Source organism: Leguminivora glycinivorella, chromosome 8 (genome assembly GCF_023078275.1).
Source record: "Leguminivora glycinivorella isolate SPB_JAAS2020 chromosome 8, LegGlyc_1.1, whole genome shotgun sequence".
Classification (NCBI taxonomy): Eukaryota; Metazoa; Arthropoda; class Insecta; order Lepidoptera; family Tortricidae; genus Leguminivora; species Leguminivora glycinivorella.
In genome coordinates, this window is record NC_062978.1 from 5,017,040 (window position 1) to 5,030,005 (window position 12,966).

General features: G+C 38.0%; 1 protein-coding gene across 1 annotated transcript in view; it reads left to right on the forward strand.

Annotated features, from left to right (window-relative positions):
* The first annotated feature begins 540 nt into the window (after window positions 1-540).
* The window catches only part of LOC125228726 (MAP kinase-activating death domain protein), a 91,461-nt gene continuing 79,035 nt past the window's right edge, over window positions 541-12,966 (forward strand). Inside the window, exon 1 of the mRNA XM_048133387.1 lies at window positions 541-670. The gene's annotated coding sequence lies outside the window, so the exon portion shown is untranslated. The remainder of the gene's footprint in view (window positions 671-12,966) is intronic.

Here is a 12,966-nt window from a genome sequence, read left to right on the forward strand (position 1 = left end):
CAAATCAAGAAAAACTTTTGACATAGGTACCTACATTTTGTATCTGGTTTCAGTCGTTTTCATGCGTAACTACCTACTATTTTTATTATTAAATAAAACAATATAAGTATTATTTTTCATAATGTTTTTATTGTTTATTTTAATTACTTTGCCTGACCGCTGATTTTTAATACCCTACTAGAAATTCGCCCTGATTATCCACATCATTGCACCTCGCATTTACTACCACCCCATATCTGTTCGTCCTAATACCAGCTTAATCTACTTTTTTTCAGAGGATAAAAGGATACATCAATAAAAAAATGTTTTGTTTTATTCCCGCCTCAAAGATAACGCGTTTAACATTCCCTTATCAATCACGGGTAATGTACCTACAGCCGGCCCAGACTAAATACCTACTAATCTTTGACGCTAGATGCCGATTGAAACGCAGTCTGGCTCTGTCGCGCCAATTCGGAAGAGCTATAGAGAGAAATAGCTAACGATATAATCGTAAGCGTTTGTGGATTTGGCTACGTACCCAGGGTTACGCGAGGGAGGGGCAGTATCGAACGTGGGCGCCGCGCATGCCTGCCGCCACTCGCGAGCCATACGCGCCACTCTACGCCTCTCGTACTGTTTAGTTCTTACTACTCGAACGATGTGCAAATTGTGAAAAACGGCCACGTAGGTAAGTTCACTTGATTTTTTACTATACTTTTGTTCTCGGTCCACTTTTGGACTCGTGTTTGAAGTCACACTGCGTCATAATGACGTGATGGTGACGTAACTTGGTGGTGTCTGTTTGCGTGAGAGTGAATCGTCCTTTCAGGTCACCACTGTCCTTGTACCTACTGGGATATTCAAATTAAACTACTACCGTACAACTCCCGAACTATGTCCAATACTGAAACTATGGTCCACAATTTAAAAAAAATACTAATGGTCCTTTTGGTTTAGTTAGAGTATTTTCATTCATTTATATAGATAATTAAGCCTTAGAACTACAAAAAATATACCTAGTAGGTAAAATGCACAACTGAACGAAATATTCACAGTTAATTTTGGACCATGGTTGGTCTATAGTTGTGGAACAGTTATGATCGATTTAGATTGAAATTTATTTTCGATGCCCAATACATTTTCTTAAATTATTGTCATTTTAGGTAACTACTAGGTTTTAGGTACTTTATTAAGTATTTGTTAAGCGAGAGAGATAAAAAACCGGATAGGTAGTGTGGAATCGCCCACGAGGGTTTTGGTATAAAATGAACTTATTTTTATTTTTGACATTTTAAAGTTTTCAGTTTTTCCCTGTATTTTTACTAGATTTTTCCTTGTAGTGAAATGTGATACTGCTCGGCAAATTTTCAGGTTTACTCGTAGGTCAACGTAGGAAGTAAGTATCCGGTCAATTTCAATTTAAAAGGTATATTTTATAATATCGAAATATTCATTTTTTCGACATACATACCTAGACGGCCGTAACTTTTTGTTAAGTAATCTCAAAAGCTTGAACTTTTCACCGCTTTAAGGCTCCGCATAATTTTACATTTCAGACGGTTTTAATTTTAATTTAAAATGCTTTTATGCATTCCTTAGATAAAGGGTCTTGACAGTCAGGTGGATGGATGGACAACAAAGTAATAGGTATTTTCTGTTTTTCTTTTGAGGAATGAATGCAGATCATCGTGTATCACCTAGCGTATTTTTTCCTTGATCCTATTTCTAGGACTTTATAGCCCAAATATGTTTCCAGAAGACTTTTCTTAGGATCTGCCTCGTGAAAGGGTTTAACCGTTGTTCTATAGATTACCCCAAGAACGAAGGCCATAATTGCATTTCCAATGCAATTCCAAGTATATTGGCTGCTAACAATGTTATGTTAATATGCCCTCCGGCTTCAGTGCACCAAGGTCGCAGTAATGGAGTTGGTGCCATTAATTGAGTTCCATAAGAGGTTCGGAGCTCCCCGGGGTGTTTGTTAATCGAATTTCTGAACGTTCCATTTAAGTTATGGATTTCTATAGATTTAGTTTAGTTGAGCTTAAACAACTTTCTGTCATGTGCAAATGGGTCTTGAAGTTAAAATTACCTTAAAGTCATCATCAATATTCGCGACTAAAACAATGTGTTTGGAGTATCTGCCAACATTGTACCTACTTTTGATATTGACTGTACCTTTGTGGAACATTTGAGTAGAGAATATTACAGTATAACGCATTATTAGTTCTCCATAATCAGCGGAAGGAACCTTAATTATCTTGCCGAATAATAATAAATGTCTGATGAGTGCAGCAAAAAAGTTGGCTTTAGATTCTCTAAACTTTGCAATTTCTATAGTCTATTCGGAAGGAGTTTTAAAATGTATGCAACCCTATACACTCTTCTATTCTGTGACTATTTTCTTTACGCGCAGACTCTACAGGAAAGGCGCGAATGTAATAGTAAATACTGTAAACAAAATATGTACGATGACCCAAAAAATAACATGTACAGTCGACTACAAAGAGATGTATCCACTTTTTCACCTTACTTGTATTACAATGCAATAAAGTGAAAAATGGATACATCTCTTTGTAGTCGACTGTTCAGTCGCCATCAAATATATCGGAGCTGCCTAACGGCCCAGCCACGACATTGGTCTAAGCGCGACAGCGGTGAGCGGCAGCCATACGTGCGAATGAAAAGTACCATCGCTGTGTCTCGCTCCAATGTATGGCCGCCGCTCACCGCTGTCGCGCTTAGACCAATGTCGTGGCTGAGCCGTAAGGTTTCACAAATATCAGAGCACGTCTCTATTATAAAGATGTTAGTGATTGATCCGATATTTGTGAGATCTTTGACAGCTACTCTGGTGGCGATTGTTACATAAAGCCTGACCAGAAATATATAACTACGCGCCATGTTGCGGAATTTTAGTAGAACTATTTTCATAGGTAGCATACTACACTGAACTGTCACTGCATACATCAGAATAACAGCGCTCTTCTGACAATAGTCATATATATCTGGTGGCTTTACATATACGCTCAGTCAGAAGCTACTACGACTTACTATAACATGAATGGAGCCTTTGTGGCCGCGTGTCGAGGAAAATAATGAAAATTCTTCCAGCATTTACTGATCCATTGAAGTCTATGCCGTGATGCTCGATTGAGCTTTTAGATACCTACGTCAAATATTAGCTGTAGGTATGACATGGATGGGATATATCAGTCGGCCTAGCCGAATGACAATCGTTAACGCTAGATGTCGATCAAAACGCAGTCTGGCTCTGTCGCGCCAGTACCGCAGATCGATAGAGATAGCGGTAACGATATTATCGTTGGCGTTTGTGGGGCATTCCACGAGAAAGTCACTTATATTGATTTAGACTAACACGATTCGCACTCATAATTTTAGAACAAAACGGGACTTAATCGCGTAAACACTTACATTTATAAATGCCACGGGCCAAATTTGTGGCGCCATCTATGTGTGGTGGAGTGTAAGCGCGTTCGTAGGCGGTCGCATTTTAATGTATGGGATGGTATGATCTTGTTATATTTAATTTATGGTATAGTGTGAAGAAAATCGTTCTAATGAAATTCCGTAACATGGCGCGTAGTCATATATTTATGGTAATGCTTTATTACCAAAATGGCGCAGTCGGTAGGATATGAACCTATGCCCCAAAGGATTTCTGATTTTGTCCCGAACAATATGTAAAATTTTAATCCTAAGTGAATTTTGTAAGGCACTACTAAGCTTGGAAGTAAACTTTATAAAAATACTAGCTTTTGCCCGCAGCTTCGCTCGCGTTAATTCGAAAATTGCGGAATGCTCCATACAAACTTCTGACCCCCATTTTAGGGAAGTGGGGGGTTAGAAAGAGACGAAATGTACCCTATGTCACTCTCCATACCTTCAACTATCTTTACTTAAAAAATCATGTCAAGTCGTCGCTTCGTTTTCCCGTGAAAGACGGACAAACAAACAGACACACACTTTCCCATTTATAATATTAGTATGGATATTTTTAAGTAGGGATCCACACATAAAAGTAAAAGTAAAATTGAGCTGTAGCATATTATTAGATAAGCCCTAAAACATTTTTGGATTACGTGAATCTTTTGGAAAATATATAAACAATAATAATTATAAGCAAAGACATATGTAACTCCGTATAGACACTAGACAGCTACCGTCTAAAAAAAAACGTACCTCAGAACCATATAGAAATAGGTACGGTGGCCTAGATGGCGTTACACCTTTGGAGGACTCTCGGCTAGATGGCGCTAATACTAATATTTGACATTTTATCACATATCAAGATAAACATCTGGTGCAAATTCTCAAAACTGAGGTTCATAAGTTTTAAGCCTATGTCGAGAGATGGCAGTAACTGCACTGTGGTTACATATTTTACTTTGACAGTAACTTTCTATAATAATTGATCCTCTTTGTTATAAGTAAATACTTACACTAAGATGAATACAGGAATTAAATAGTACTATTTTTAACCCCTGACGCAAAAACGACGGGGTGTTATAAGTTTGACGTGTCTGTCTGTCTGTCTGTGTGTATGTGTCTGTCTGTGGCATCGTAGCTCCTGAACGGATGAACCGATTTCGATTTAGTTTTTTTTATTTGAAAGCTGTGTTAGTCGGGAGTCGGGAGTGTTCTTAGCCATGTTTCATGAAAATCGGTCCACTAGGTCGCGGTCGGGGGTTTTTTCAAAATTTTAATTTTGTGGTTAGGTTATTTTACGGCCTTTGTATGCGGGCTTTTAAGGTCTTATACTGTTAAAAGTTTATCCCGTATTAAATTTACACAGTTTACCTCAAATTACCACATTTCACTTACCAATATTCTAATGAGACCCTGAAAAGTTTGCGTCATTTGCATGACCGATATGCAAAGTGGGTGTTCCATTAAAGCGATCACCAGCATTAAAGTCAATGCCGTTAGATAGCGGAGATAACACGGCCTTCCTATCGGAACCCGCTTTACCACACAGGGACCGTAGCCAAATGGCCAATCGCTTACAACAATATTGTATTCGTATCTATCTCTATCGCTCTTCCGTATTGGCGCAACAGAGCCAGACTGTGTTTTGATCGGCGTAGCGTTAACTATTGTCATTCGGCTAGGCCGACTGATATATCCCATCCATGTCGTACCTACAGCTAATATTTGACGTAGGCATCTAGAAGCTCAATCGAGCATCACGGCTTAGATTTCACTGGTAACAGTAAATACTGGAAGAATATTCACTATTTTCTGCCGACACGCAGTTAAGTGACTCCAACACTACTTTTGACGATTTTGCTAATGTTTCTGGATTAAAGTCACGGAAAAATATGTTCGTTGTATGGAGAGAGTGAGGAGCGCCTCGAACTGTTTACTAGGATAAAAAATACATACATAAGAGTATGTAGTTATTTCCTAGATATAGCGGCGTGAAAATGTAGTCGATGCGTGAGAGCTAACATCTCATTATCGTATCGATATCAAGTACAATTTATCTTTACATACTGTGTATTTAAGTCAGAGAACGTAACATCTAAATTATCTCCAAGTTAAACATTAAATAAATGTCATATACAAAGAAAAAATGACCAAGGCCTCCAGTGTTCCGATCTGGAATCGAACCAGCGTACTCCGCTAACCGGCTTTTTATTATTACTTAGTGTTACTACTTAAAAAATAAAAGTTAAAATATTTTCTATGAAAATAATTTAATTTGTTCTTAGAGTATCTCCAAGTTATTTGTTACTAGCTTTTTCCCGCGGCTTCACTCACGTTAGAAAGAGACAAAAAGTAGCCTATGTCACTCTCCATCCCTTCAACTATCTCCACATAAAAAAATCACGTCAATTCGTCGCTCCGTTTTGCCGTGAAAGACGGACAAAGAAACAGACACACACACTTTCCCAATTATAATATTAAATAGCATGGATGTTCGCTGTCTTTATACTGTAAGAAATTATGTCTAACTAGCACCTGAAATAATCTGAAACTGTAACAGAGGCCTCAGTAACAAACAAACTAAATAAATTTACTCTAACGACTATGTATTTAGTCGAGAGCCAACTCCCAACGCTTACATAGCCAAGTATAGTGTGTGCTTAAAATTTATGGCTAACCCTTTTGTAATTCGAGGCTATTATTTAAGAGGGTACCTACGAGACACGGGTAACTGCCTATTTCGTTAACCTTACGGCCCAGCCACGACATTGGTCTAAGCGCGACATCGGTGAGCGGCAGCCACACGTGCGAATGAAAAGTCCCATCGCTGTGTCTCGCTCCAATGTATGGCCGCCGCTCCCCGCTGTCGCGCTTAGACCAATGTCGTGGCTGAGCCGTTACTGCGTGCGTAGCCGATGCACAAACGCTCACTAAACGCTCACGAAACGAAACGCTCGTAGATATCTATCTCTAGCGGTCTTGCGTATTGGCGCGACAGAGCCAGACTAGTTTTCGCGGCGATTCGTTTTCGTTTCGCGTCGGAGAAATGCCATTCGGCTACGGGGCCTGGTCTGGTCTATAATTCGAGTGTAATTCGAGGCTATTATTTAAGAGGGTTAGGTACCCAGGAAGGTAGAGACAAGAGTAACTGTCTAGACGGTCAACCAAATCTTCGCACTAATGGACTAAGAGCCCAGGGTGGCTAGCCGAATGGCACAATCGCTCACGAAACGCTCACGAAACGAAGCGCTAGTAGATATCTATCTCTATCGCGCTTGCGTATTGGCGCGACAGAGCCAGCGGCGTATCGCTTTCGTTTGGCGTCGGAGAAATGCCATTCGGCTACGGGGCCAGAGCCGCCATGATAATTACCAATTTCTAACAACGTGCATACATAAAACACACATAAAAATCAGCCTTGAGAATTTAAGGAAAGTTAGCACTTTTTTTCCACCTTCAGTACTTGATAGCAAAGAAATGGCCGTCGGGCGGAACTAGAAAATACGCAGACATTAATAAACATCGATACGAAGTCTATAGGTGAAGGCACACGTTTTGTCATGCCGATGAGCCCTATACATTTTACAAATTTGCCGCTTTTTTAGTGACAAGACTTGGTTGACCGTCTATTAGGGCATTTTCAATTTGAATTAGAATTTGTCTTGTTTTATTTTTACTACTTGTTTAATTAGAATTAGAACTGTCAGTTTTGTGACGATAATTATTGTCCCGGATTTGTAAGTTCACATTTTTGACACATTTGTTTTGTAGTATGTTGCGATGTGGCTAAGACGTATCGTTTGCCAAATCTAACGATTAATTTCGAATTGGTTGAATCGATTAGGCCCTATGTACAAGGAGGCGCTTAAAGAAATATACGATTTCTGTCAACTTACTGAAATGTCATTTGAATCGAAATGACAGACTCTGCCACAACACTAGTTTAAAAATAAAAATGAATGATAAATGACATAGTAAGTAAATCCTGCGTGTTAAATTAATATCGTAAAATACTCACTAACATCCGCAAAAATGTAACATGTGTTAGATTATGTTTAAAGTAAGCGAAATATTGTTTTTAAGTACTTGGTTTTTTTTTAAATATTATTACAGGATTTTATTTAAAATTTCATTAGGTTGCGCGAGTTTACGTTTTGCGGACGCTGTCATGTGTCAAAAAGAGGTTCTTACAGCTCTGGGACAATCGGCATGAAATTTCAATAAAAATATTGTTTTTGTGTACATTCGGTCTGCAATTCGAGGCTTTTTTTAAGAGGATACCTACCAGACACGAGTAGCCTATTTCGTTAACCTTACTCCAATTGACGCCCTGCAGGAGACATCTGTGGCTACGCCGTGGGAGGCTCTGAGTTATTACGCGGTACACTTATTTAATGACGTCTTTACGTGTATATTCTTGAAACCTTTATCATATTAAAGGTTACGTTACTTATGTTTGATACATTACACGTGCCGAGATTTTTATTATTAACCTTTGACCGCTTTAATTTTTAAACCCCCGACGCAAAAACGACGGGGTGATATAAGTTTGACGCGTCTGTCTGCCTGTCTGTGTGTATGTGTCTGTCTGTGTCATCGTAGCTCTTGAACGGATGAACCGATTTAGAATTAGTTTTTTTTGTTTGAAAGCTGAAGTAGTCGGGAATGTTCTTAGCCATGTGTGATGGAAATCGATTCACTATGTCAGGGTCTTTTTCAAAATTTAAATTTTGTGGTTAGATTATTTATTCACAAAGCCGTGCTACGAAATTTGTCGTAAGTTATACGAAGATTTGTCCAAGCGCCATTGCTGTATTTTTTTTAAAGAGCTGAGCGCAAAGCTCATAGAAACTACCGGTGACCAGAGAGCTGGCAGCTTACTGTTGCAACGCATAAGCATTACTATTCAGCTAGGGAATGCTGCCAGCATCTTTGGCACAATGCCGCGGGGGCCTATTTAGATGTATTTTAGTTTAGATTAGTTTTAAATTTAATTTTAAGTTGTTTTATTGTTTTAGAGTTAGCTTATTATTTATTTGTTATTTAAGTTTTATTACCTTAATAAAAAGTAGATTTGTCTTATTTATGAGACCTTGGTAAAATACAATGGATATTGTTTGTCTTATTTATCGGACTACGGCGGTAAAGGGATGTTTTTATCCTCTAATCTAGGTGGTTGTTTCCCACGGCGGTTAAAAGATTAAATATATCCAGGTGGTTGTAAGTACCTAATATACCTATAGTAAATTCCCGAGAGTCATAAAAATATATGGAAGCTGTTTCTAGAGCCTCCAAAGCCTTCAGGAACTAACGATCCGATTCAAACTAAGTCGAATATTAGACAAGATACGGATTGGGTATAACAAAAATGGGGTTATTGCTTGAAGAAACGTTAGTTTTAATGTGTCGATGCAACCGGCCCTTAGATGCATATGGTATCAAAAACGATATTAACAAAATGACACAACAAGACATCAGATTGACGTCAATATGAGAATTTGTCGTACTGTATCAAAGTTTATAATTGACGTGGATTATTACAATTCTTCGTAATATTGCAAGTGAAACGCGTTAAAAACGATACCATGCAGTTAACACTGTAAGGTGACATGCCCAAATGACATTTTAGTCACATCTTATGAGCGTTGCTCGAATATGGCAGGAAGAAACTAGACGTGCGTTCCCTGTGGAACTAGCCAAAATGATAAACGTTTACAGAATACGAAACGAAGTGCTGAGCTAAACATAGAATATTATTTTCTGCGAACTATTGCCACCTTTTTAACCGCCGCTTCAAATTTCTCAAAGCTTCGATTTCTTATAATCGAGAAAACTCCTCAAACCTTAACGGTATACGTAATTACGTATATTCATTTGTGTTGCCATCAAATAATTAAAGTATTAAAAGCAGTTTTCAAAAATACCTGCACATTTCTACATAATCCAACATTCGCAAGTAGCTTTCACCAGAACCCTAAAGGCGGCAGTTTTTTTATCTTAAAAATTATTACATTAAAAAATTACATAAGGTAATGGCGCCTATTAACGTGGTACTTCAGGAAGATTTCAAAAGATTCCAAAAAATTAAGGGTATCAAAGCTCGTTAACGGCCACAAATATTTTTTTTATGGAAGAGTATTTATTGAACTATTAGTTTTGAAGAGTTTTTGGATGATTTTAGTTTATTATATGTCATAAAATAATTATTGAAGCCAGCATACCTAAATTTTCTATTACCGTGGTAATGAACAGGCTGCGGTTCTATTAACGCGAATTGAGATTTCATTACCGAGGGTATGAATGACAGTGTTTTTCTGCCATCGGTAAATAGAAACCCATCTCAAAATTCGGAGCTTAATACCGACGGTTGAATATACAAATTATGACAAATACATATACCTATACTATCTTCCTTTATGAATACCCACAGAAGACTCAGTTTCATCTAAGAAATCTGTACTTACGGTACTCTAAATGTCATATTTTGATACAAGACTAATATGTCGCTCGGTAATAGATACTTCTTTAGGAACCTATTATCGACCCAAACAAATATTGCATGGATCGGTAATAAATTCTTATATATTCCATTACCGAGGGTTATCCGATCGTACCATCGGTGATAGGCATAAATTGGAGTATAATAAAATCTAATTCCGAGCAATAAAAACAATGTCATACAGATGTATTTTCATTACAAATCAAAATAAAATATTGCAACTTTATATTAAAACCAAGTTTACATAACTGGTAAGTAAACATCAGACTTTATCTCAATGTTTAAAGAAATTGACAAATTAACGGTTTTCATAGAAACTACGAAATCAGTAATGAAGTTTTTGCTAAAAATTAAGGTTTTGTTGAATATTTTTCATACCACGTAAATAGTTCTTTGATAGCGTGAATAGATCAAGATTGAAACAACTGTAAGACATTATATAACCGAGCACATATACTTAAAATAAAGCATAAAGAACTAATATCACTACTTTAACCATTACTGTGGTATACCACAGTAATAGAATCTACTCACAAAATGGCGCCTTTCACCGCTGTCTTTTAATTTCCACTTTAAACACATTTCCAGGCTAAACAATAGGTAAAAAGTACTCAGAAGTCATGTAGAAAACTATTAACAACAATTTAAAATGCATAACTTTCACCTATTTGTCACAATTATTACGTAAACTACTAAATGAGATTGGAGTTCACTTAGGTTTAGCGTCACGCGTCAGTATGACACAACCTCTTCTTGCGGCCCCGTGGCAAAAACTGTCAAATAGCGAGTGTCTTCTTTCATTCACACTCTCTAGCGCCTATATGTGCGTTAGTCAACTAAACAGGCTTCCTTTGTGTGAGTAACTTTATTTAGGAAATTGGCCGGTTTGCCTATAAAATGCGTATTTGCAAATGCGGCGGTAATGGGCGTCGATTTCGATACCCGCGTTGATAGCCGCCGTTACCTTAATAGTTTATTTATTTATATGAGCGTAGAGTGTCCCTCTTCTGGGCAAAGGTCTCACTACCACGTACTCACTATCCACGTATCCCGGCTTTGACCCATTTTCCACCAGTCCTTATCAAAGCGATCATAATAGTAATAGACGAAATATTGCAAAATTCATACCTCTGGCAGGACCCGATTTTTCCATTCATTCAGATATGCGGCTACCTAGTGCTGGAATACAATGCTCAGCTTGATCCTTTTTGCTGACACACATAGTCTGTTTATTTTGTCATTGTTCTTGCTGTTCATGTTGATGTGAGTGTGCAAATAATAGTTATTTGTTATACAAGGGGGCAAAGTTGTATTTTAACGGTGAGTGTGGAATTGAAAAACGAGCAAGTGAAAGGATTCTATAGTTGAACCACGAGCGAAGCGAGTGGTTCGAGAATAGAATCCTGAACTTGCGAGTTTTTTAACACACGAGAAGTAAAATACATTTGCACCCGTGTGTAACACAACACTTTTCCCCTCACTATAGCGAGGAAACTACAACGCAAAAAATGCGTTTATCACTGCTTCCAGTAGTTAAAATATTTTTCCCCTCACTAGCTCGGAAACACGTGTTTTGTCCTTTAATACCAGCGGGTAAAAACGCATTTTATCCACTAGTGGGTAAAGTAATTTCACCTTGAATAAAGTCAAATTAACTGCTTTAAAATTGATAAAAAAATAGGTGAATCTAGTAATAAAGATGATTTACCACATGTGGAACTACTGGAAGCAGTGATAAACGCATTTTTGCGTTGTAGTTTACTCGCTTTAATGAGGGGAAAAGTTTTGTGTTACTCTCGGGTGCAAATGTATTTTACTTCTCGTTTTTTAATTCCACACTCGGCGTTAAAATACAACTTTGCCCCCTTGTATAACAAATAACTATTTTTTTCTTAAATTTTTCCTTTAGCTTCAAAATATATAGATAGACACCTTGATTAGGCTCAATGATGTAATTACTTTGGGAAAATACCATTACGGATGACAAGCGTTGTAGGGCAAAATCAATTGACTGTATTTAGCTATCGGGATGAGTTGCGTGGGCGGTGAGCTAATCAACGCTATGCCCACACCTACCCACAATTGCCTACAGTGCGTAAGTCTTATAGGGTGATAAATTATACCAGACATAGAATTCCAGAATAGTTTTTTTTTTAGAATAGACTACTTAACCCTTTTCTCAGCAATGTATCTTGCAAAATCTTTTTTTTTTTTTTTAAGATTTTTTTTTATTTGGCAATAAACAAAAAACTTTCTCTTTTAAGAATCGCAATGGCTGTAGACAATAGAAAAAAGTGATATTTTACTACTGCAACGAGTGGTATACTCTAAGCAGAACGGTACAGACCGCCTTTATTAATTGATAGTAGGTGGTATCGATTCACATTCTCGTACCTACCCTCAAAGTGGCTACTTAACCGTCAGGCTGCACTCCATTATAGGCTTTCACGGTATATCAAATGGCTAATGGGGGAAGCGTCGGTCTTTCCCATTAGTGTTTTATTAACTCGCTCTAGCAGAGAGGTACCGCTTGTTAATGCTAGCGGGTAGGTATGCGTAGCTTTGTAACGTAACATTAGGTATATTAGCACACCTCGGACACTGGCGATCAAATATATGAAAGAGGCGCGTTCCTATCACACATTCTAAGCTCGTGTAGATGAACGCGTACCGCGCGCGCGTACCGCGCGTGAATTATGACAGGTCGACTGTTCGCGTTTTTGACAGGCGGTAACTGTGAGGTAACCGAGAGGGGGTGGGCGGCACTTTGAACGGGGAGCGGGAGTGGCCATACTGTACGATAGTACTCTTTATTATACTGTGGTATTAGGCACAACAAAATAGTGGCATGAAATATTTGAAAGAGCCTGACTTTGCCTTTTACATAATTCTTCATGCCACTACTTTTACGTTATAGGTATGTAGTGTAGTGTAGGTAACGTATTTAAATATTTTTTTATAATTTCGTCGCAAACATGCATACGGTATGCAGTTTCCATGGCCTATGGACGCTTGCAATGCCCGACTTACCTATT